At 42.7% G+C, this 24,454-nt stretch overlaps 1 long non-coding RNA gene and 1 other non-coding gene across 3 annotated transcripts; both read left to right on the top strand.

Moving 5' to 3' along the window:
• The first annotated feature begins 301 nt into the window (after positions 1-301).
• LOC149462609 (uncharacterized) lies at positions 302-23,931 on the top strand. 2 transcript variants are annotated; one of them, XR_016312624.1, is made up of 4 exons: positions 310-437; positions 6,656-6,774; positions 21,205-21,319; positions 23,666-23,931. It is a non-coding gene; the product is annotated as an uncharacterized LOC149462609 (long non-coding RNA). The 2 variants fall into 2 exon arrangements; XR_016312625.1 differs by lacking the exon at positions 6,656-6,774 and having other exon boundaries at positions 302-437.
• Positions 5,900-5,992, top strand: LOC149462610 (Z30 small nucleolar RNA). The gene has a single exon (XR_016312642.1). It is a non-coding gene; the product is annotated as a Z30 small nucleolar RNA (small nucleolar RNA).
• Positions 23,932-24,454: the final 523 nt, after the last annotated feature.

Below are 24,454 nucleotides of genomic sequence, written 5' to 3'. Positions count from 1 at the left end.
TGCCCCCATATTTGGTGATATCTCTGTCAACTTACATCCCCTACAATGCACCCCACTCAGTTCCCTCTGTCCCCACACAATTCATAGCATTGGACCTGCACTTTGTGTCCCCCAACCTCCCTTACCCCACAATGCTGTCACCTGCACACAAGTCAATCCCTGTCACCCTATAACGAGCCAAGTGTACCCCCCCAAACAAATACACCCTCAACTTAAACGAACACGGTAACACTAGAATCTCAGTTCTCCCTGACTTTCAGCTCATTCCGTGTGGTCTTTCTACTTCCTGTTCCCTCGCTGACATCACTTCCTGGTTCTTGCAGTGAATGGGAACGGGGTGGTCACCGCCTCTACTGTATATAATCTGCTCCCCAGGCACCACGTGGAGGCGGGCGCTTGGAGGTGCTTTTAGGACTGCAGCAGCTACTGACGTGCAGGTAACTGAAGCCGTTCAGGTGGCTTTCTTGAAGTGGTTAACATGTATATATCAGGGTTGTGGCAGTATGTTTGTGTATTTATGTTTCAGATGTGTTAGTCCATGGAAAGTACTAGGCTAAACAATGCCTGAAACCCTGTTCGATTTGTGTGTTCACATTCAAGTCTCCAGGGTCAAGCATGTTCAATTCTGCCTCCAAAGTAGTTGTAGTCGCAGGTGTTGTCCTACTACAGACATCTGCAGCTCTCATCTGTGTATGCCCACTATGCAGCAGTCAGTCATGTGCTATACACTTTGCAATTGTTTACAGAATGTTTGTTTGTCATTGGTAACAACCTACATGAGAGCTGAACTCCAGCATGGGATTGGGAACATGTAGCCTTGCAATGCCCCCTCCCCTTGCAGTGCAAGGGTTAACACCTTTTTAAGGGTTCATGTACACGGGCGTTTGGAAAACTCTTCTGAGCAATGGAAACTGCTGGAAAATGTCAGTTTAGCTGTGTTTGCATACCACCAGGGGTGGACTGACAACTCGTGGGGCCCCTGAGCAATAGGGGATCATGGGGCCCCCTACTGACCCTGGGCCCTCAGGCAGTGCCTGAGTGCTCCAATGGTCAGTCTACCCCTGCATACCATGTTTATGTGTGTTTGTGTTTAGAAGTGTTTTTAAAAGAACCTCAGGAGACCTTCCTGAATGCACTGAAAAATGGTAAAAAATTTAACTATTTCAGACATTTTGAGAGAAATGGAGAGAGCAGAAGCAGAGAGAGCAGTATGTGTTGAGATGACCTGTCTTTTCTGGTTGCATTCACTATGGATCCCATCATGAGAATAATGCAACACGTTCTATCCTAGTTTCCTTCATGTGAAACTTGGAACTGACTGTGCTGGTGTGCTAGGTCCATTTGAATACATGGAAAACACTTTGGTGTCCTTTTATGACACAGAGAATAGCTGCGATTCAACGGATCTCAGCTATTCTCTGGTCATTCACAGTTTATAACACTCAGGAGATCATGTCAGCCCTTCTCTGGAGATCTGTGTTCTCCCTCCAGATTCTCCAGCCCAGAGCTGGAGAATCAGAGGGACCGAAAACTAAGCAGAGATAATTTACCTCTGCTTCGTAAACTGATCTTTTACTATAATCTCGAGAGATTATAGTAAAATGAGCCGTTTTTCAGAGTTTGTAGAGCGTTCTCCAGCTTTTGGAGACCGTTCTCCTTTTGTTTGGAGAACTGCTTCATAAACTGCATTCACAGGAGAACTGTGTTCTCCGAGAATGCCGGAGAACTGAGCAGCGATCTATTACCGCTGGTTCACAAACGGACACCTTTGCATGTATTTCTGATGATGAAAAAAGGCTTCTAAACACAAATGTTTATAAATGTGGTTAACTGCATTTACAAGCATTTGGTGTTTGAAAATCTACTCCCTGAACGCAAATTTGGTGCATTCAAAAAACCGACTGCAAACTCAACTGCCTGTAAATGACTGTCTTTTCTGGTTGTATTCACTATGGATCCCATCATGAGCATAATGCAGCACATTCTACCATTTTTTTTTTTTTCCCTTTATGCGAAACCTGGAACTGACTGTGCTGGTGTACTAGGTCCATTTGAATACATGAAAAACCCTTTGCATGCATTTCTGATGATGAAAAAAGGCTCTGGCCATGAAACATTTAAAAACTCTTCTAAATGCAAATGCTTATAAATGCATTTACAAGCGTTTGGCATTTGAAACGCTGGTAAAATCTACTGAACACAAGTTTGGTGCATTAAAAAAAAGTCTGTAAACTCAACTGCCTGTAAACGACATAGTGTACATGGACACATCGGAAAACATTAGGGTGAGTTCAGGGGCTGCTGAAAAAACTGCAGAAAAGTTCCTAAATGTGAGTTTATCAGCTGCAGTGTACATGAGCCCTAAAGTGAAACTTTAGTCAGAAAATGAAGTCCTGCTAGATGACTTCAGGCTGGTGCCTTTTGCAAGTATAGCAAAACATTAAAAACAAGCATCTATACTGTTTAACCACTTCCCTACCAGGAACTTTCACCCTTTCCCCCCCCCCCCCCCCCCCATCTGCCCAGGCCAATGTTCAGCTTTCAGCGCTGTCGCACTTTGACAATTGCGCGGCTATTAAACACTGTACCCATATTTAAGTTTTTTATCATTTTTTTTTCGCACAAATAGAGCTTTCTTTTGGCGGTATTTAATCTCGACTGGGGTTTTTATTTTTTGCACTCTAAACAAAAAAAATAGAGCAAAAAATTTGAAAAAAAATTTTTTTATAAAATTTTGCAAATGGGAAATTTTTCTCCTTCACTGATGAGGCGGCACTGGTGGGCATTGATAAGGAGGCAATGATGGGTGGCACTGATAATAATAAATATTCATGTGGAATGTTTGCTCCTTGCTAAAGAACATTATTCTTTTATCGAGTTGTTAAGGGTAAAGTTCCGCTTTAAAGAATGTTACCCTTTACAGTTCATATTCCTGATGCGTGCCTGCTGTACCTTGTACTTGTACTCTGCACATGCTCAGTTGCTTGGTTTAGGCCTAAAATCAGCGTCATTTAGAGGCTGATCTGCTGACCGCTTATAGAAGGGTGTTAGCAAACTGGTAGCCTCCAGCAAGAAGAAACGGGAGCAATGCTGGAGGCAATTTACAGCACACACTCATTTTGGTAACATAAAGAACATTATTTTTATCCAGTTGTTATGGGTAAAGTTCTGCTTTAACTACTCGTCCTCGGAGGATTTACCCCCCCCCCCCCCTCCTGACCAGGCCATTTTTTTGCGTTGCGGTGCTGCGTTACTTTGACAATTGCACGGTCATGCAACGCTGCACCCAAATTAACTTTACATCCTTTGACAATTTGGAGGAAAAATAACAATATTTAGTACTTTTTGCTATTCAACATGTCCAGTAAAAAAAATTAAATAAAATTGTCAAAAATTTAGGCCAAACTGTATTCTGCTCCATGTCTTTTGCTAAAAAAATTATCCGTTTGTAACTTGGTTTACATGAAAGTTATAGCTTTTACAAATGGTGTGTGTGTGTCTACTAGTAATGGCGGCGACACTTTTAGCAGGACTGCGGCGGTCATTCTGACACTGTCAGGGAACTAACTTGGTGTTCTGACATCCCCAATGACACCAATACAGTGATCAGTGCTAAAAACAGCACTGACACTGTACTAATGACATTGGGCAGGAAGGGGTTAATGTGAGGGGTGTTTTACTAGGAGGCAGGGGAAGGGGGGGGGGGGTGTGCTTCACTGTAAGCACTGTTTAGGATGGCTATCTGACAGGGCTATCTCAGTGTGTCTGAGCTGACAGGGAGGAAGACTGTAAACAAAACCGTTTTCCTCCCTGTCGGTGATTGTTGGTAATCACTGCCTGGGACCCGGTGATTGACATCCACGAATGGCGGTGCGGGTAGGGTGTGCGCGTGCCCCTTACCCGGTGAAGTAAAATCATGTGTATAGATGTGTTTTTGTTTTTTTTTTTTTTTTTTTGTTTTTTTCTCGTGTAGCCATATATCTGCTATGCGGCGGTTAACGGATGATACCCTTAACAGTTCATATTCCTGATATGTGCCTGCTGTACCATGTACTTGTGTTAAAAGTATTTTGTACTCTCTGTTCCTGCCAGTCCCTCTCATTTCCTATTTAAAACTGACCATGCCAGGCATGAGAGCACATCCATCCCTGTCTGGTCAGTTTTCTGGCTGTACTGGGTGCGCAGCCTCTCCAATGGTCAGACTTGTGTTGACACACCTCTTTACTGGGAAGATTCGTGTACTGCTCTTTATCTGCCTTCTGTTGACATGCCTGCTGCTTTAAAGGATAAGTTCAACTTTTGCACAAAATTAATAAATGCGTTTTTTTTTTTTTTTATCAGGAAAAAATGTGCATTTATTTTTGGCTGCAGGAGACTGTAAAGCATTGTGCCAGCGATCAGCAGATCACTGGTGGCGTGCACGTCTCCGGCAGACCTGTCGGTATGTCTGCTTGCCCGTATGTGATGTACCAGCAAGCAGATCTACTGAACGGAAGATTCAGTGAACTACCATGGTGCTCCACATCGCTGTGGTAGTTGAATGAGACGGCTGTGTGGGAGAAGCCTTCCCAGCTGCGCTATTTTAGCTAGTATGAGGAACTCCTCCCCACACTTCTGTCACAGGGAGGGGGGGCAGCGAGTGGTAACTGCAGCATAGGGAACATGTTGCTTGGTCCACCCTAAAAACGGGTGGAACATGTAAGATGTTCTCAAAGGTGAGCTTATCCTTTAACTTCCAGAAGGTTTTACCCTACCCCCTTCATGACCAGGGCATTTTTTTGCTATTCAGCACTGTTATTTACACTGGCAATTGCATGGTCTTGCAACACTTTGCCCAAATTAAATTTCTATTACTTTTTTTTTTTTCCCCACACAAATAAAGCTTTCTTTTGGTGGTATTTTGATCACTACTGAGTTTTTTTTTTTTTTTTTTTTTTTTTTTTTTTTAATACAAATATATATTTTCTACAAAAAAACCAACTGTTTTGTGGAAAAAAAATATTAACTTTCTGTTTTATGAAACATCAAATTAAAAAAAAAAAAGTTAACGTCTACAAACTAAAGTATATGTATACTGGAATTTATGCAGCTATAGACCCTATACAGTAATGGCTATGAGCAGCGACTTATAGTTGGCCTGTGATGGTGTGGCAGGCAATCTGGTGCAAACACACTGACTGGGAGGGTCACGAACACACTGATAAAGTGATGAGTGATAATACTGTATTAATGACACTAGCTGGGAAGGGGTTAACAGCTAGGGACAATCAAGGGATCAACTTTTTTTTTTTTTTTTTCTTATCTAGCTGTTTTTTTCTCCATTTTTGGAAACCCAGAACTCTGTGTGATTGGACACCGCCGATCAGCAGGTTTCAGCCGAAATTACTAGCTGAAATATGGTACCAAACATTCCCTGCATTAAGGTAAAGTGTTTCGCTACTTTCTGTGATTCACTCCCCCCTCCTCCCAACACTTACCTGAGTCCTGTATCAATATATGCCTGACCTTGATCAAACGGTGTGCATGGGAGCCGAGGCTCTGCTGCCCCTCATTGGCTCAGATGCAGGAGCCACGCCTGTTGCTGTCAATCACAGGCAGGGATAAGCCCCACTCTGTGTCTTATAAATACAGAGAAGTGTTTGGGAGTGAGCATGCAAGAGTGCCCCCAGAGCGAACAGCGTGAGCGATGAGCTCATATGTGCTGCTTTTAAGCTTACTGTCCACTCGCAGGGTGGGGAGCAGACCTGCATGTGACAGTGATTCTGCAACAAGGAATGAACAGGTCCCCTTCCCTGCCAGACAGCACTGTTTTGCGTTGCACGGCTGTGTATATCTGAGGATTGCATTAAGAGGCATACAAATACTTTTTCTTCAGTGTCTTAAAGGGGTAAAAAGTCTCAGCAGTGATGAGTAAGATTTAGTCTGACTTGGTATTGTTGGATGCAAGTCTACATTGACCAGGAAATGATAACTTAATCTTCTCTCTGAGCTGACAAGATACCCTGTAACATCGTGCCTTAATGGGCTTTATTAACCTCCCTAGCGGTCTGATTATTTCCATATATCTGTGCTCAAAGCGGTACCTTTTTTTGCATGGAAATATGTAGTGGTTTTTTTTTTTGTTTTTTGTTTTTTTTATTGTAGGCCTGTAATTTTTAGGAATAACTCGCTGAAATCTGTCCAAACAGAGTCTAGTAAACATTCTGAGTATGTTAAAATTTGAAACGCAAAATCATAAATTATAATTTAATATATAATCATAAAAAATAATATAATACATTTAATTCAATAATATAATCAAACCAAAAACACTGAAATTTGAAATATAGCACCAAGTTCGCACATCACTGAGCAAAGTCGCAAAATCGTTTTCAGTGTCTGATGACGAATTTCCCCACGAATCATTATCACTCAGTTCTGAAAGTGGTTCTATCACTGTTCTCTAGCTGGTCTAAAACTGCTTTTGACCTAAAAGGGACGCTTTTTGGACGCCATGGATATTTCTCAGTTTCAATGCAGAAAGAACAGTAAAAATGCAGGCAGGGCACAGGACAAAGCACTTGGGTCAAAAATGTATGTGAAATGGTTTGATAGTTATGTTTTACTATGTGATTTTAGTGAATGTCACTTCTACAATTTTCAAATTTCTCACCAGTTCCATCCCCGTACGTCCTGACGTCTCAGGGAACGGAACCCAGAAGACGGATGCCAAAATCGGCCGGAGGACATTACAGGGGACACTGCAGGACGGACATCGCGGGAGCGCAGGACATGGTAAGTGAAGAAGAGATCCCGGAGCAGTGCTGCAGGGTATTCCCGAGTGTAGCTCGGGGTTACCGCTTGTGGTACTGAAACTTTACCCCGAGCTACACTCGGGAATACCGCCAGGGAGGTTAAAGACTTCTGTTTCTAAAGGATTGTGTTCTATAGTAGGGGATGGTTGATTGAAGTCCAGTTGTGACCTGTTGGCCATAACTGTGCAATCCGTATTAGGTTTAAACTATCAGTGTAGTGTCAATGTTGACCATCCATTCAGTGGTAGAGGTTAGAACTATGCAATTATAAGACCTAAGAAACTAAAAGTGCACCAATGGAATTCTTTTCAAGCATGCAGGTGAGCTGTAGTAGCATCAGTACTAAGGCATTGTATGACTGCCTAGCACTCTGGGCCTGGGCACACCACTTAAATGCCTCCCAACATCTTTGTCTCTCTACAGGCAGCAATCTTTATGAAAAGATTCATAGTGAAATGCCTGATGCGTGCAGGAAAGCCCATGGAAGAATTCTGGCTGCCCCTCTGAAGGGGAAATCTAGTTTTATTTACTCAGATAAACATGAGAAAGATCACCTTAAAGCCCAATTCTAGCTTGGGCATTTTTACACTTCTGGTTTCTTGAACATGTGTCAAAATGCATAGGAAATGAGTGTTTTGCCAACACACAAAACTTGCAGTGCTATTGTTTATGGCACCCCAAATGCAGTTAGATGCAAATTGTGTTGTGTGGGAAAACTTTCTATGAATGCACCAAAACAAGTTTTGAAAAAACACCATGCTCCATGCCCGAAAAGGTATGGAAGCTTCTTAGGGCAGCCCATTCAAGTAAATTGTCTTTTATGCGTGACATGCAGAAATGCACAGAAAATGATGCAGTGAGAAGTGTGAATGGGGCTTTAGAAAACATGGCTTCTACAGCAGTCCATGAAAAAAAAAAATTGCTATAGTTACCTAGGTTCCAGTGTTATCTCCTGCAGACTCTCTGTTCTAGCACCCAGCCACCACTCTTTTTAAATGACATATCAGTCCCCAGACTGGTGGAGGAGTACAGCAGAGGGTGCACCACATTTAGAGGTACTAAGCTCTGCTGAATTTAACTCCCTTCTGAAGGAAGATTGTGATGTTGGAGATTCCTTCATCCATATAAGCAAAGTGGATGGAGGATTATCCCCAGCTGACAAATGGTATCCTGACAGCAGGACTTAGAAGTCAGAAAACACTCATTACCTGGTGCATCCTCTCTGATCAAGAAGTTTTCCAACATTCCCATTCGACAGAAGTATCGTCCCACACCAAGTGACGTCATCGGAGGTAGCCTGGCTACCTCTGAAGTTACGTGGTGTGTGACGATACGTGTGAGAAGTCAGGTGACGTCAGCGCTCCTACATCGTTCTGACAGGCAGGGTCTTGCTCTCCATTGTTTGATTCTGAGTTTCATGTGTTTCATGTGTTTTTAACACTATTGTCATGCGAGTTCATATGCTTTAATAAATATATGCCTTTTTAAAGAAGCCTACAGCACTATGGTCTACTTTGTGGCTGTCGATCTTTATCCACAGAGTTGGCTGTACTGAAATCGGGTGCCATTTGTGAAGGTCCAGTGATTCATAAGGGGAGCAGTGCACAGAGGAGCAAGTTATGTTACCTCCACTAATAGGGGAGATGCTTTGTTTGACCTGTGTTCACATACAGGTCCATGCAAGGTGGTGAGAGTCCACCTGGAAGTCTATATTCACTGTGGTGATTCACATGTACTGAAGATTTACAGCACTGGGTTTTTGGGTGCAATCACCAGCAGGAAGATTTTTTTCACTTATTTTGGATTTTGTTTGAAGAATTGCACTTATTTTTATATTTTATCATCTTTGGGGACTATCAGTCACGTTTTTGTTCGTATATTTACATGTATTCATGCTAGCAGCACCACGCTTTCATTTGTTAGTCTGTTTTGTATGTTTAAACACATACCACGTGTTTACAGCAGCTCATCTATTCTCATTATTTGGCAGAGCACAATTTTCTTTTTCCTTTTAATATGCAGAATGCAACCTGTTCAGTGAGTTTATGCAAGGATATGCTCAAAGGCAAGCGCCTGGAGTCTATTTTTAGTTTGGAGGGGAGGATGAGTGTGTTTTTTAAGAACAGGGTTTCTTTTTTGGACTGTACTAGCTATCCTGTCCCAGTTATGTAACACCATTGTTGGCTCCAGGAAGCCTGCATAGGAGTTATTTCCTTGATTTACATAGGTAAATGTTTGTAATGTCAAATCACCAGGGGTAGACCTATTAAAATATGTGGAAGAGCAAATGTGATAAAGGCCCCACCATTTCTCATGGATGGTTTTCATTTTGGCATAGATGGCCAATGTCCTCTGTCCAAAATGTGCACTTCACTGTTTTTCAAAAATTTCCTTAAAGCTGTAGTTAACCACGTTGGGCAGGGGGAAACTGGTCCCCCTGCAGGCACAAGTATGCACGTTGTCACCGCTGACATGGGTTACATCTTCACCTGGTCTTCCTTCCCGGGTTTGCGTACTTCAGCTGTTAGACTGGTTGACATGTGATGTTGTCACTACTGTGCACATGCCGTCCACTGAGAATGCAGTGCTCATATGCCAATGACGTCGCTGGCTGCTAAACATGTAAATATCTACTAAATGATGCATGTTTAGGAGATATTCATTGTACCTAGAGGTAAGCCTTTACTACCACTTTAAGTTCTGGGAAGACTTCGAAGCTTGGCCGGTAGGATTAGCTGTTTTATGTTGGGCCTTTTGTTTGATAGGTTGTTTGTGCCTGCATAAGCAGAGTTAATTTGCTTGTTTGGTCTTTGGGATGTAGGATGACTGCCCCAGTGTATTGCTAGGCTTAACAACTAAAACTTTTAAGTGTACAAATGCCTTTGTGCTTTGACTAGTTATTAGGACTGGTTCACACTAGTGCAATCAGTTTTGAATGCGCTTTGAGGTGCAATTGTGCATTGCTTGGACTTTGCGATGTTGATGGGATAAAACTGACCTACTTCATGCTACTCATGGTCCTGGAAAGAAGAATCGGAAAAAGCACCAAAAACAAATATACAGTGAAGGAGATAAGTATTTTATCCCCTGCTGATTTTGAATGTTTGCCCTCTCACAAAAAAATGATCAGTCTAAAAATCAAATGGTAGGTGTATTGTAATAGACAGAATAGCAACAAAAATTCAAAAATGCATGTCTAACAAATTATGCACTGATTTGCATGTTCATGAGGGAAATAAGTATATTGATCCCCTATCATTCAACAGGATTTCTGGCTACCAGTTGTCTTTCATACAGGTAACAAGTTGAGATTAGAAGCGGTCTCTTAAAGGGAGTGCTGCTAATCTCATTGTGTTACCTGTATAAAAGACACCTGTCCACAAGAGCAATCAATCAGATTCCAAACTCTCCACCATGGCAAAGAGCTGTCCAAGGATGTCAGACAAGATTGTAGACCTACAGGGCTGGACTGAGCTACTAAACTATCGTCACCTTCTCACCAAGCTGCTTGGCAACAGTTGGTGCAATCATTTGCAAATGGAAGAAACCCAAAACTGTCAGTCTCCCTAGGTCTGGTGCACCATGCAAGATCTCACCTCGTGGAGTGTCAATGATCATGAGAACAGTGAGGAATCATCCCAGAACTACACGTGAGGATCTTGTCAATGATCTCCAGGCAGCTGGAACCACAGTCACCAAGAAAACAACTGATCACACACTGCACCGACAAGGATTGAAATCCTGCTGTGCCCGCAAGGTTCCTCTGCTCAAGAAAGCACATGTCCAGGCCCCTCTGAAATTTGCCACTGAACATCTAAATGATGCAGAGAAGGACTGGTTGAAAGTGTTGTGGTCAGATGAGACCAAAATCAAGCTCTTTGGAATGTTGCCTTTGACCCCAAGAACACCATCCCAACTGTCAAACATGGTGGTGGAAACATTCTGCTTTGGGGGTGTTTTCCTGCTAAGGGGACAGGACAACTGCACCACATAAAAGGGATGATGGACAGGGCAATGTACCCTCAAATCTTGGGTGAGAACCTTCTTGCCTCAGCCAGGGCATTGAGAATGGGTCATGGATTGGTGTTTCAGCATGGCAACGACCCAAAACACACGGCCATGGCAACAAAGGAGTGGCTCAAGAAGAAGCACATTAAGGTCCTGGAGTGGCATAGCCAGTCTCCAGACCCTAATGCGATTGAAAATCTGTGGAGGGAGCTGAAAGTTTGAGTTGCCAAATGTCAGCCACCAAACCTTAATGACTTGGAGAGGATCTGCCAAGAGGAGTGGGCCAAAATACCTCCTGAGATGAGTGCAAACCTGGTGGCCAACTACAGGAAACGTCTGACCTCTGTGGTTGCCAGCAGGGGATATGCCACCAAGTACTACCGTATTTTTCGCCATATAAGACGCACCCAATTTTAAAGGAGGAAAATCTAGAAAAAAAAGATTCTGAACCCAATACTGTAGTAAAATATTTTATATCAACTGTATAAAGTTAACAGCAGTTTAAGAACAATTTTATGCCAACCATGTAACATATTAAGAACTATCTTTACTCTCATTAACAGTCAGTAAAGTCAGTAAACCGTGAAAGTAACAAAAATAAGGCTGTAATGTTTTTATTCGAACCCCAATAATTCCTCTTCTTCGCTGCTATCAGAAATGAGGAAGGACAGATCCACGCAGTCATTGTCATCATTTTCTTCCTCACTGGTGTCAAATAAGACGTTGTCTTCTGTTCCATCCAAGGCATTACTAATGCCACACTTCTTGAATAATTTTACAACAATGTCCTCCTTCACGGAGTCCCATGACCTTTTAACCCATTCACACACTTGTGTAATAGTGGGCCTCTTCATCTGCCCAGTAGATGTCAGATCATGGTTCCAGGCTGCCATCCAGGTGTTCCACTCCTCTCGCATCAGAACTTTGAACGGTTTGTTAATGGAAACGTCCAGAGGTTGCAGCTGGCTGGTAAGACCACCAGGAATCACAGCTATTTGGGTCTTAACTTTCTTAAAGTTCTTTTTAGTAGTTTCCGTAAAGTGCGCTCTGAACTGGTCAAGCACCAACAAGGAAGATTTCTTCAGAAGCCCGCCAGGACGTTTGGACCACACTTTGTCAATCCACAGCCTCATGCCATTTTCGTCCATCCACCCTTTATCATGAACGTGCATGACTCCCCGTGGAATTGTTTCTCTTTGGGAATGTTTTCCTTTTAAAGATCAACATCGGAGGCAGTTTGGTACCATCTGCACAGCAGGACAGCACAACCGTGTAGTGGGTTTTCTCATGCCCTGAAGTTTTTACGGTTATGGTTTTGGCTCCTTTGATATCTACGGTTCTGTTAGATGGCACATCAAACGTTAGCGGGACTTCATCCATGTTCCCAATCTGGCTAATTTCAAAGTTATTCTTCTTCCTCGCATCAATAAACTTTTATGAAAAGATAGAATCTTTGATTCGTATTCCTTTGGCATTTTTTGTGCAATTCTGGTTTTGGTGCGCATAGACAGGCCAGATCTCTTCATAAATCTATAGCACCACGATGGTGATCTGATGAAATCCTGAATGCCTTTCTCCACAGCAATGCGTTTGGCCTCATAGATTATCATTTTTGTTGAGACAGAAAGTCCATTTTGCCGGTGACGTGTGATCCACTCCTTCACTTCTACCTCTAATTCTGGCCACTTTGCAGTTGGTCCACGTAAGGTGTGCTTGCTTTTATCCAACTTTTGGAGCTGATCCTCCTGTTTCCTCCACTCTCATCATTTTCTCAGTTGGAGGTGGCCCAAAGTGTCTCTCCGCTGCTCTGTTTCCATGCTCCTTAGCAAATTTGATTACTTCCAACTTGAAAGCAACTTTATATGCCAGTCTCTTCTGCTTAGACATCTTGAAAAGGAGGTACAGTAACGGTAATTTGCTGCAAGAAATCCAGAAATGAAAGAACTCACGGTTCGGATCGTTCCACGGATCAGGAGTCACGGATCGGATCTTTTTCGGATCAGTAAAAAAAAAACAACAAGACAAACATACCGGTACGTTTTTGTTTAATACATCATCCACCATTGCCCCCACTCATCACGTAATGTCCACCATTACCCCCACTCGTCATCACCATCACTGTTCCAGTGCAACATTGCCCCCACATTAGTAATAATAGCCAGTAACATTGCCCCCACATTAGTAATAATAGCCAGTAACATTGCCCCCAACATAGTAATAATAGCCAGTAACATTGCATTGCCCCGCTCCTCACCTGTTGTAGATCCGCGCTATGGTAGGATCCACTAGCAGAGGGGGTGATGACGTCAGCGCGCACCGCCGGGTGTACTAAGATGGCCGACCGCTCCAGAGATGGGCCAAAGCCGCGGCCTTTCCTACGGCCGTGGCCGTGCCTCACGGATTCTCTCTATTCGTCGTATAAGACGCACCAACTTCCCCCCCCCCCCCCCCCCCAGTTTTGGGGAAGAAGTGCGTCTTATACGGCGAAAAATACGGTAAATCATGTTTTGTGAAGCGGATCAAATACTTATTTCCCTCATGAACATGCAAATCACTGCATAATTTGTTAGATGTGCATTTCTTTTTGGTTTTTTTTCTTTGTTTTTTTTTTTTTTGTTTTTGTTTTTTGCCAATTATGTCTGTTACAATACACCTACTAGTCAATTTTTAGACTGATCATTTCTTTGTGAGTGGGCAAACATTCAAAATCAGCAGGGGATCAAATACTTATTTCCTTCACTGTATGTGCAATTTTGATACATTTGCATTGAGTTCTGTGGCATGATGTAGTGAGATTTTGTGGTCCAAACCTGGATAGATGAGAACATGAGATTCAGACATGGAGAATATATCCTCACATTCTTAATTATCCCTGTTCTTGTATTGGGCATTATTACTGATAATGGTGTCTAAAATATATAATTCCATATCAGCACTGTCATTCTAAAGTGGCTGGCAAATAAATCTATATTATAATTTAAATTGATCCTTTCTCAATTTAAAAGTGCTTTCATGCTGCCACACTGCACTTTGTCTGTCTGCTTCTCAGGTGCTGTGCCATGTACCCCCAGTTTCCCTGTGGGTTGACTGCACATTGCCATTCTATGAAGTCATACTTTTTTTTTTTTTGTGTGTGTTTTAATGAGAACACAACAAAAGTGCTGACCATAAAGAAGTCTATGGCAAATCGCAGCTAACACAAATGTAAACCGAGGGTACACGGCGCAGCACCCGCACTGCAGACAAAACACAGCCTGGCGTGTGTGAAGCCACTCTTATGGGTCCTCAGGGGTGTAGGCTTTACAAATCAAGAATGTGCAGAATGCATGTTTCAATATTGATTGATGCACAGGGTGGCAGGCTTCAATGTTGTATTGCACACAAGGTGTAGTGTTCAGTATTGCATTGGATCCAGTTTAAACAGAGGGCTCAGGGTTCAGTATTGCATTGGATCCAGGGTTCAGTATTGCATTGGATCCAGGGTTCAGTATTGCATTGGATCCAGGGTTCAGTATTGCATTGGATCCAGGGCTCAGTATTGCATTGGATCCAGGGCTCAGTATTGCATTGGATCCAGGGCTCAGTATTGCATTGGATCCAGGGCTCAGTATTGCATTGGATCCAGGGCTCAGTATTGCATTGGATCCAGGGCTCAGTATTGCATTGGATCCAGGGCTCAGTATTGCATTGGATCCAGGGCTCAGTATTGCATTGGATCCAGGGCTCAGTATTGCATTGGATCCAGGGCTCAGTATTGCATTGGATCCAGGGCTCAGTATTGCATTGGATCCAGGGCTCAGTATTGCATTGGATCCAGGGCTCAGTATTGCATTGGATCCAGGGCTCAGTATTGCATTGGATCCAGGGCTCAGTATTGCATTGGATCCAGGGCTCAGTATTGCATTGGATCCAGGGCTCAGTATTGCATTGGATCCAGGGCTCAGTATTGCATTGGATCCAGGGCTCAGTATTGCATTGGATCCAGGGCTCAGTATTGCATTGGATCCAGGGCTCAGTATTGCATTGGATCCAGGGCTCAGTATTGCATTGGATCCAGGGCTCAGTATTGCATTGGATCCAGGGCTCAGTATTGCATTGGATCCAGGGCTCAGTATTGCATTGGATCCAGGGCTCAGTATTGCATTGGATCCAGGGCTCAGTATTGCATTGGATCCAGGGCTCAGTATTGCATTGGATCCAGGGCTCAGTATTGCATTGGATCCAGGGCTCAGTATTGCATTGGATCCAGGGCTCAGTATTGCATTGGATCCAGGGCTCAGTATTGCATTGGATCCAGGGCTCAGTATTGCATTGGATCCAGGGCTCAGTATTGCATTGGATCCAGGGCTCAGTATTGCATTGGATCCAGGGCTCAGTATTGCATTGGATCCAGGGCTCAGTATTGCATTGGATCCAGGGCTCAGTATTGCATTGGATCCAGGGCTCAGTATTGCATTGGATCCAGGGCTCAGTATTGCATTGGATCCAGGGCTCAGTATTGCATTGGATCCAGGGCTCAGTATTGCATTGGATCCAGGGCTCAGTATTGCATTGGATCCAGGGCTCAGTATTGCATTGGATCCAGGGCTCAGTATTGCATTGGATCCAGGGCTCAGTATTGCATTGGATCCAGGGCTCAGTATTGCATTATGCACAGGGCTCAGTATTGCATTATGCACAGGGCTCAGTATTGCATTATGCACAGGGCTCAGTATTGCATTATGCACAGGGCTCAGTATTGCATTATGCACAGGGCTCAGTATTGCATTGTAAGCGGGATTCATTATTGCATTGTAAGCGGGATTCATTATTGCAGTATGGACAAAGGTAAGAGACCAGTATTGTATTACTGGCAGGCCTCAACAATATGGCATAACGCACAGGGGTCAGTGTTCAGTATTGCATTTGGATCCAGGGTTCAGTACTGCATTATGCAGGGGGCTCATGGTTCAGTATTGCATTGGTTGTTGTGCTCAGTATTGCAGAACACACAGGGCTTGAGCCAGCTGTAGATAATTCAAACTATGTATGGGAAGGCTGAATGTACCCATGTTGAACGATTGATCAATCAACTGCACTGTGTTCTCTCAGCAGGAACCTCTCCCTATGCACCACCATCAACACTGTCTATGGCCTGCCTTAGTGTTCCTTATCGCAGCGGATATACCATATTTTTTTGCTCCAGAAGACGCCCCTAGGTTTTAGAGGAGGAAAACCAGCAAAAAAAATATTATGAACCAAGATTACAGACATCGTACAGGAGATGACCAGAGACTGCAGACATAGTACAGTGGAGCTTCTGGACCTGGCCTGCCCCCTCCCTGCTGGCTGGCCCGGTATTCTAAAATGGGGGGGGGGGGGGTTGAGAGGCCTGGGCAATAGTCGCTCCATAAGACACACAGACCTTACCCCCTTTTTTTTTTTTTTTTTTTTTTTTTTTGAGGGGGGGGAGGAGAAGAGCATCGTATGGAGCGAAACATATGGTAATCTGTTATTGCAGTACACAGAGGACAGAGATCAGTATTGCATTATGCACAGGGTGCAGCTTTCAGTATTGAGATGGATCCAGGGTTCAGTATTGCATTGAATGTAGTATCCATTATTGCAGTATGGACAGAGGGAAGGTATCAGCATTGCTGACAAGGCTCAGTATGGCATAACACACAGGGCTCGGTGTTCTGTATTACATTAGATGCAGGGGTCAGTACTGCATTGCACACAAGGTGCAATGTTCAGTAGTTCATTGTTTACAGTGCTCCGTAATGCATTCTGCACAGGGGTTTAGGGTTCTGTATTGTGTTGGATGTAATATCCATTATTTGCAGTATGCACAGAGGTCAGAGTTCACTATTATATTGCTAGCAGGGTTCAGTATTACATAACACATAGGGCTTAGGGTTCAGTATTGTATTGGATGCTGTTTGTTCACTAATGTTCTCTAATAAACCTCTGAGGGCTTCACAGAACAGCTGTATTTATACTGAGATTAAATTACACACAGGTGGACTCTGTTTACTAATTAGGTGACTTCTGAAGGCAATTGGTTCCACTAGATTTTAGTTAGGGGTATCAGAGTAAAGGGGGCTCAATACAAATGGATGCCACACTTTCATATATTTTGTAAAAAAAACTTTTAAAATTTTCCTTCACAATTATGTGCCACTTTTGTGTTTTTGGTCTATCACATAAGATCCCAATAAAATACATTTTACGTTTTTGGTTGTAACCTGACAAACTATGGAAAAGTGTGTGTTCAGTTTTATGACTTATAATGTTAAGGGATTGAATATACTGGGGAAAAGGCAGGCATAATATTCTCAGAGAATTACAACAACTATCTGTTGGAATAGCATTTTTACAAGAAACACCTTTATTACAGGAAACAAATCTAACATTTATATTCTAGATATTACCCAACCTGGTATTATGTTGATTCACCTTCTAAGCGGGCTAAAGTAGTGGCAATTGGCATAGCTATGAATTTTTAAACTGGAGGACCCTGTGGGGCGTTTTTTTGTTTCTGAAGGGGAGATTACAGCACATTTGGCAAATATTTACTGCCCCAATAGAAACCCAGAGGCCTATCTTAAGAATATATTGGGAAGACTACTGGATTTCAAAATGGGCAAATTGATCGTGGCAGGGGATTTTAACTTTTGCATGGATCCTCAGAGTGATACGTCGCATGCGCAGAGAGAAGGGAGTAGAAGTTGGAAAGCAATGCGAAGAACGCTATATCAGTGCCAACTAGTAGATATCTGGAGAATTAAATATCTCAGAGATAGACTATTCGTTCTGTTCTCCGGCTCGTGCGATGTACTCAAGATTAGGTTATATATTGATGGAACATAGACTATTCGAGTCAGTGGTTGAAGTCACAACAATATCAGACCATGCACCAGTGACAACAAAGTTATTATGGGGTAGAGAGCAGGATAAGATAAACACGTGGAAGTTAAATGAGACCTCTCCTTCAGGATCAGGAGACTCCAGAGAATTAAAAAAAACAGTACTTTTGAAAGAAATGAGACTGAAGGAATGTCAATGGCCACGGTCTGAGAAGCCTATAAGGCATATATCAGGGGAATTTTGATAGCCATTGGAGTACAAAAGAAAATGCTATTAAGGGACTTGCACGAGCTGGAACAGTCTCCTAAAAAAGACTAGTAACACATACAGCAGCAAATAACAAAAAGAGGAGTTTGGTAATGGAGGAAGAACTGAGAAACTTTTAATATGATGGCAAGAGATATCAGTGGGGGAATAAACCAGGTAAATACCGAATGAGAGCACGAATAAATCTAGGAATTATACTGAGAAAATTTAAGGGTGATAATCGAGAACTGGCATATTCGACCACTGATATCGCTAAAGGTATTTAAAAAATATTATAGCAAACTTTGACCTAAATCGGTAACTGTTAAAAGGGGGGGTGGGGGAGAGGAGAGAACAGGAATGAGGCAAAGGTAATTAAGGGAGGCTAATCTAGGAGAATGGTTAAAACCTCTAGAATTTAACTCAGGAGGAAATTGAAGGGGACAGTTGCTGGGAGCCCGGGGCCTGATGGGGGTATACAGTGAGATACTATAAAAAAAATTTCAAGAACTAGTCCCTAAATTGAGGGTATATATAAATGCATTAGGAGAAGGGATGGAGATGAGGCAGGAGTAATTGCATATTGCGCTCATAGAAAGAGAGGGAAAAGAGGGGACCCAATGTGTTAGTTATTGGCCTATTTCTCTGTTCAATACAGATGCTAAACTATTTTCAAAGGTCCTAGCAACTAGGTTAAAAGATCTAATGCAGAGTGGATTCATCTGGATCAAGTGGGATTTTTCCCCGGGAGGGAAGAGACAATGGGTTAAGGTCATTATTCCTTATACAGAAAAGTAAGCGAAAAAACCCCCTGTATTGGTCCTGTAAGTTGATGCAGAGAAGGCTTTTGATAGGGTAGATTGGGGCTTTGTTAGATACGTTTTAGATCTTGGGAATTGGACCCAAGATGAGCAAATAGGAAAGCTCTATAGCCAACCCCCAGCTGCAGTAAAGTTCAACGGTTTGCTGTCAGTTTTTCAGGATGTATAACTGGACAAGACAAGCATGTCCGCTTTCACCTCTGTCCTATCCTTAGAACCCCTCTTGGTAACAGTAAGAAATAGTGTAAATATAAAAGGGGTCCAGATAGGGGAGCTATAACACAGTGGCAACGTATGCGGATGATATGCTGTTCTATGTGGCTAACCCTAGGTTAACATTGCCTAATCCTAATAAAATATTATGGAGAGATGTCAAATCTAAAAATTAACCTGGTAAAATCAGAAATATTAACGTCCCGATAATGGAAATTTTTTTAGAGATTATTTCCCTTCTCATGGAGGGAAAGAGAATTAAAATACCTGGGGATTAAATTGACCTCATCCTTAAAGAACTTGTTTATTAGTGGGATATAGTTAATTTTATACGAGTCAGAGGAATTGAGAAGATTATCAGTAGGACCATCTTCTTGGATAGGACGAATAAACCTGATAAAAATAATCATCCCAAAAATCCTATATAAATTCCATATGTTGCCTATACAACTCCCGGGAGCCAATTTTAAAATAATTCAAAAAATATTGATTATTTTGGGAAATAAAAAAAAACTGAGTATAAGCTATGAAGTGCTATGTAAGGACAAGGGTGGGCTTAAGTGCCTGATTTTTAAGAGATTATTCAGTGTTCCTTTCACGTATTTTGGGTTGGACATATAATGCACTAAGAAAAAGCTGGGTGAATATAGAAAACGCATTAAGTGGGACATAATTGGATAAGATAGTGTTGTTTCCATGTCAGTATCGTAAATTAGACCGTACAAGCACATACACGAAATGCAGTGGGGGTATGGGATATGATTAACCAACAAATGGGTTGGGAGTTCAATTCTATGCTGATGCTGTTTTGTTTACACAGATTTCTTCCCAGGGAGGGAAGACCTCTTGGGTAAAAGTGAATGCACAGTTAAAGGACATATTGGATGAGGGGGTAATTTTGCGCCTTTCAGGCATTTAACGAGGAAAACTCTTCCTTTTTTTTTTTTTTGGGAGATCTCTCCAGTTAAAACATTTTATTTCGCTGCCTAAGCCCTTAAGACCAATGACTGAATTCAATTAATTTGAAGAACTTTTTAATATGAATTTACATATGGAAACATGGTACTTCCTGGATTTATAAAAATTCTTGTGGGACGAAAGGCACAATGGCACATATATATGGTGGGAAGAATTCAGCCGTATTGGGGAGAAATAATGTATCTAATTCAGAAGATAACGGGGGTTGAGGTCCCGAAAGATCCAGGCACTTATTCCATAAAACTTAATTACAGTAGAAAAATATAAGAACTCTTTGGCTTTTCACCTGATAAATGTGGCAAAGGGGTTGATACCTAAATTCTGGCAAGATCAGGAAATGCCAAAAAGAAAAGATTGGATAAGTAGGGTTGACTATGTATACAAGATGGAGGAACTCTACCACCAGGAAGAAGATAGAATGGAGAGATTCAGAGAAAGGTGGGAGAAATGGGATAAGTTTTTAAAGAAAAATGGAGTAAATAAGAAAGTAAGAAAGAGAAGGGTGCCTCCAAGTGGGAAGAGAGGAGGAGGAGCGAGGAGAGGAAAAGGGGGTGAAAAAACTAAGGAGCAGATTGGGGAAAAGGGGGTGGGAATGGGAGGGTGGGGTTTTTCTTTAAAATTGACAAAGACATACCCAACACAGTGACAACCTGTGAGGGCATATAACAGTCTCCTATGTGCAACATCACATAATGATAATCAATTGAACCAAAGAAACATGGAAAAGGCCAATTACGGACTTTAGAGGCACTGCATCGAGGAGCTCTGTCTCAAGGGGGCTGTCCTGGAAGACTCGTAGAAAAGGAGTTACCAGTAAGTCTAACTCTGGTTTTCTCTTTGCGTCTTCCAGGACAGCCCCCTTGAGACGATGATCAAGAACTTACCCCTTAGGGCGGGCCCACCACCTGGAGGACCTTGTGTCCGAAAGCCTGCTCCCTACTAGACAGGAGATCTAGGCGGTAATGCCTCACAAAGGTAGAGAATTTCGACCAGGTGGCTGCCTTACAGATCTCCTCCAGCGAAGCCCCGGTTCTCTCTGCCCAAGAAGCTGCTAATGATCTAGTCAAGTGGGCCCTAACAAAGGGAGGAGGAATACCTAAAACCTTGTACGATTCTCCGATTGCCAGTCTAATCCATCTACCTACAGTGGCCTTGGATGCTGCAAAACCCTTTTGCCCTGAAAACAAAACAAAAAGGGAATCTGACTTTCTAAACTCCTGGGATCTGTCAAGATAAATCCTAAGACTCCTCCTTACATCTAACAAACTTTAGCTTTTCTTCCTCTTTACCTTCAGAGGAAGAACAAAAGGTCGGAAGAACTATATCCTGAGACCTGTGAAAGGAGGAGGATACTTTAGGGAGAAAACCTGGATCCGTCTTGAGCACGACACTGTCTTCAAAAACGGTCGGGTAAGGCTCCTTTTTAATAGAGCTTGTAATTCACTCACGCTACGGGCTGACGTGATAGCTTCCGGAAGGTAAAAAGGAAAAACCTTTTTACCTTCCAGAAAGGCTTTCTTTTTATCGGCCGTATGCACGAGAGCCTCCTCCAAACTAGGGCCAAAAAGATTATCCCCTAAAAACGGCAAGGCGCAAACACGTAACTTGGACGCCGAGTCTCCTGCCCAGGTTTTCAACCAGAAGGCCTGCCTGGCTGAATTAACTAAGGCTGAAGACCTTGCAGCCAATTTGACCGATTCCGCCAAGGCATCTGCCAAAAATCCAGCCACTTGAAAAAGTAAAGGCAGAGATTTTAAAATCTGTTGCCTTGAAGTTCCCGTCGCCAAATGGTTTGTAACTGGGTAAGCTAGCACTCTAAATTTCTGGCCACACAGGTAGCAGAAAGGGCTGGTTTAAGACTAACAGAAGAAGACTCCCAAGCTTTCCGTAGCAAAACTTCCCCTCTTTTGTCCATGGGGTCTTTTTAAGGCCCCCATGTCCTCGAAAGCCAGATCCATTCTCTTGGAAATCCTAAATAAGGGAGCGTCCAATCTTGGAACCTTGTTCCAAGGCTGTGATGGATCCTCATCAAATAAAAACATTCTTTTCAAAGCCCCAGAAAAGGGTTTATTTTCCGGATTTTCCCATTCCTGCTTGATGGTATCAATTAAAGAACTATGCACTGGGAAAACCGTGGTCTTTTTAGCATGAAGCCCCTGGTACATGAGGTCATGCTTAGACAAGGCCACTTCCTCCTCCTCAATCTCCAAAGTTTCATAAATGGCCTTTAGGTGGTCCTCCACATCTTCTAAGGCCAACTTATATCTAGAGCTTGTAGAAGCAGGGCTCTCCTCGTTCTTGGAACTGGAACCCACCTGAGAAGAGGCGAGGGACCAAAGGTCCTCCCCCTCTGGGGCTTCCTGCCTAGCTGCCCCTACAGCCGTGGCCGACTGCGCCCCAAGCCCTAGTGGAGTCTGCATTCTATCAAACAATGACCTAAACAACTGAAAAGTCGCCATCATGTCCTCAATGGAGGACAATACCTTGTGGCATGCCGTGAAGGACTCATCCTTAACTAAACTATCAATGCAGCTGCGGCACAGGGGTTTCTCACACGCGGACCCAAACTTAGCCACACACACTGCACATTTTCTCTTTTGGGCCTGTACCGGGGTCCTGTCCTGGGTCTTAACCTAAAGATAACAATATGGACCCTCAGCTCCCAAAAACACCGCTAAACACCCAGTGTCAGGAGGAACCTGCAGCTTGCTCCACCATCACCTGCTCACAGGGACTAAGGGAACAATCAACCAACCTCCCAGGAGTCAGCTAAAGGGGACCCTCCCCAAGCCTACGAGAGGAGCCAGTGCTGGAACCAGGATCAGCCTGTGATAGGCCAGCTTCCATTCTATTCCTTCGGCGTGGTTACAGCTCCGCTGTTCTTCACGCTCCATCGACTTCCCCAGTGGAAGCCTGCTCCTTTTTCTTCTGCCTGTGGAGACTGGAACCAGCGTCTCTGGTGCCCGACTATGACATCACTGCGCCGACTTTTGTTTCCTGGAACGCAGGACCTCGTCCGTCGGAAGTCCCACCCGTTCCCTTCCACCCAGCGCTCTGCACGCCTGTACCAAACGCCTGGGGGAGAGAAACATGCAGGCTCAGAGGGAGCGGATGCCCCAACTCACCGCCGGACACTCCCGCTCCCCTGCAGTGACGCCGTCATCGCCGGTCACCCACCTGGGTATGAAGGCTTCCAAGCGCCACCAGCCCCACTCAACGTGGAAGGTGTGCAGGGAGAGGAGGTAAGTGAGCTTCTGGGCCCCCACTCTTCCAGGACTGTCCCCAAAGAGAGCAAGGACCCCCTAAGGTTCCTAAACGTGTTCCTTCCGGATCAGGAAACATTAACTGGGATGGAGGCCTGGAGATCCGCCTTTTAAAGGTGTAGGGGATGGCATGTTTCCTGACCGAGAGGGAGGAGCTCTACGTCTCATGGGGGCTGTCCTGGAAGACACAAGGAGAAATATCTTTAAAATAACTTTATTTAAATAATAGTTATTTTTGATGCAGTGCCTCTAAAGTCCATAATTGGCCTTTTTTCTATGTTTCTTGGTTCAATTGTTTTTTTTCTTTTAGAATGAAGATCTATAAGAAAATTGTGTGTTTTTGAATATTTTGATACTTTAATGGTGTAAGGTGACCTGAAAATGTAATAAAATATTGGGGAGAAAAATTTTTTAATTAGTGGGGTGTGTTTGTTTTTTTTAATATAAATGTCTCAATTTATGTTCATTTTATAGTAATTTTTATTTTATTTAGGTGATAAAGGAAAGCTTCATTGCTTGGATTTATGGATATTTAGACAAGGAAAACGTAAAGGTTATCCCTTCCTGTGCAGTTAATGCTGTAAGAAATGCATTTCCTGACCCTAATGCTTCATGTGTCGGTTTACTACACTCCAAATGATTATGATGCCTTTTTGATATGGTGATATAGCCTTCTGGTGATTGTTGAAATGTAAAAACTTTATTTATTTTTTGTTAAATTACTTTAATTTTTTTTAAATAAAATATTATCCTATGGTACATCTCTTCTTATGTTTTTGGTTCAGCAACATTATAGAAATTAGTTATAAATCCATTTTAAGTGCGAGAGAGCGCGTGATAGACCTGTAACTGACATGTTTGACTTAACCTCATTTACATATCAACAGGGGTTGTGTGTGGGGTTTATGGGTTTTTTTTTTTTGTTTTTTTTTTTCTTTTCCTTTATTGGGTTAAAAAGGGCTTGTGGAGACTGTACAAAGAATACATTTTTTAAAAATAGACTGGGCTAGAAAGTGACAAAAATGCAGTACTATGATGCATTAATTACACAGGTCTGCAAAAAATTTTTTTTTCAAGGAGTGTTTGTTATTCAACGTAGTCTTTGTTTTTTGGTGCGCTGAATCTGAAAATGACCTCCATTTTGTCATAGGACATCACGTTTCCTGTCAATTTAGGTAACTATGTTTAAGGCAATACCTCAAAATAAATGGAAATAAACTTATAAAATTAAAGTTTCATTACAATTTGTTTCATGAAAATCCTTTTTTGAACTGAAATGAGC

The sequence above is a fragment of the Staurois parvus genome, unplaced genomic scaffold (assembly GCF_062004578.1).
Source record: "Staurois parvus isolate SC_StPar_1 unplaced genomic scaffold, SC_StPar_1.0 ptg000172l, whole genome shotgun sequence".
Taxonomy (NCBI): domain Eukaryota; kingdom Metazoa; phylum Chordata; class Amphibia; order Anura; family Ranidae; genus Staurois; species Staurois parvus.
The sequence above is the reverse complement of the archived record's forward strand: the minus strand, read 5'-3'. Positions and strand labels throughout refer to the sequence as shown.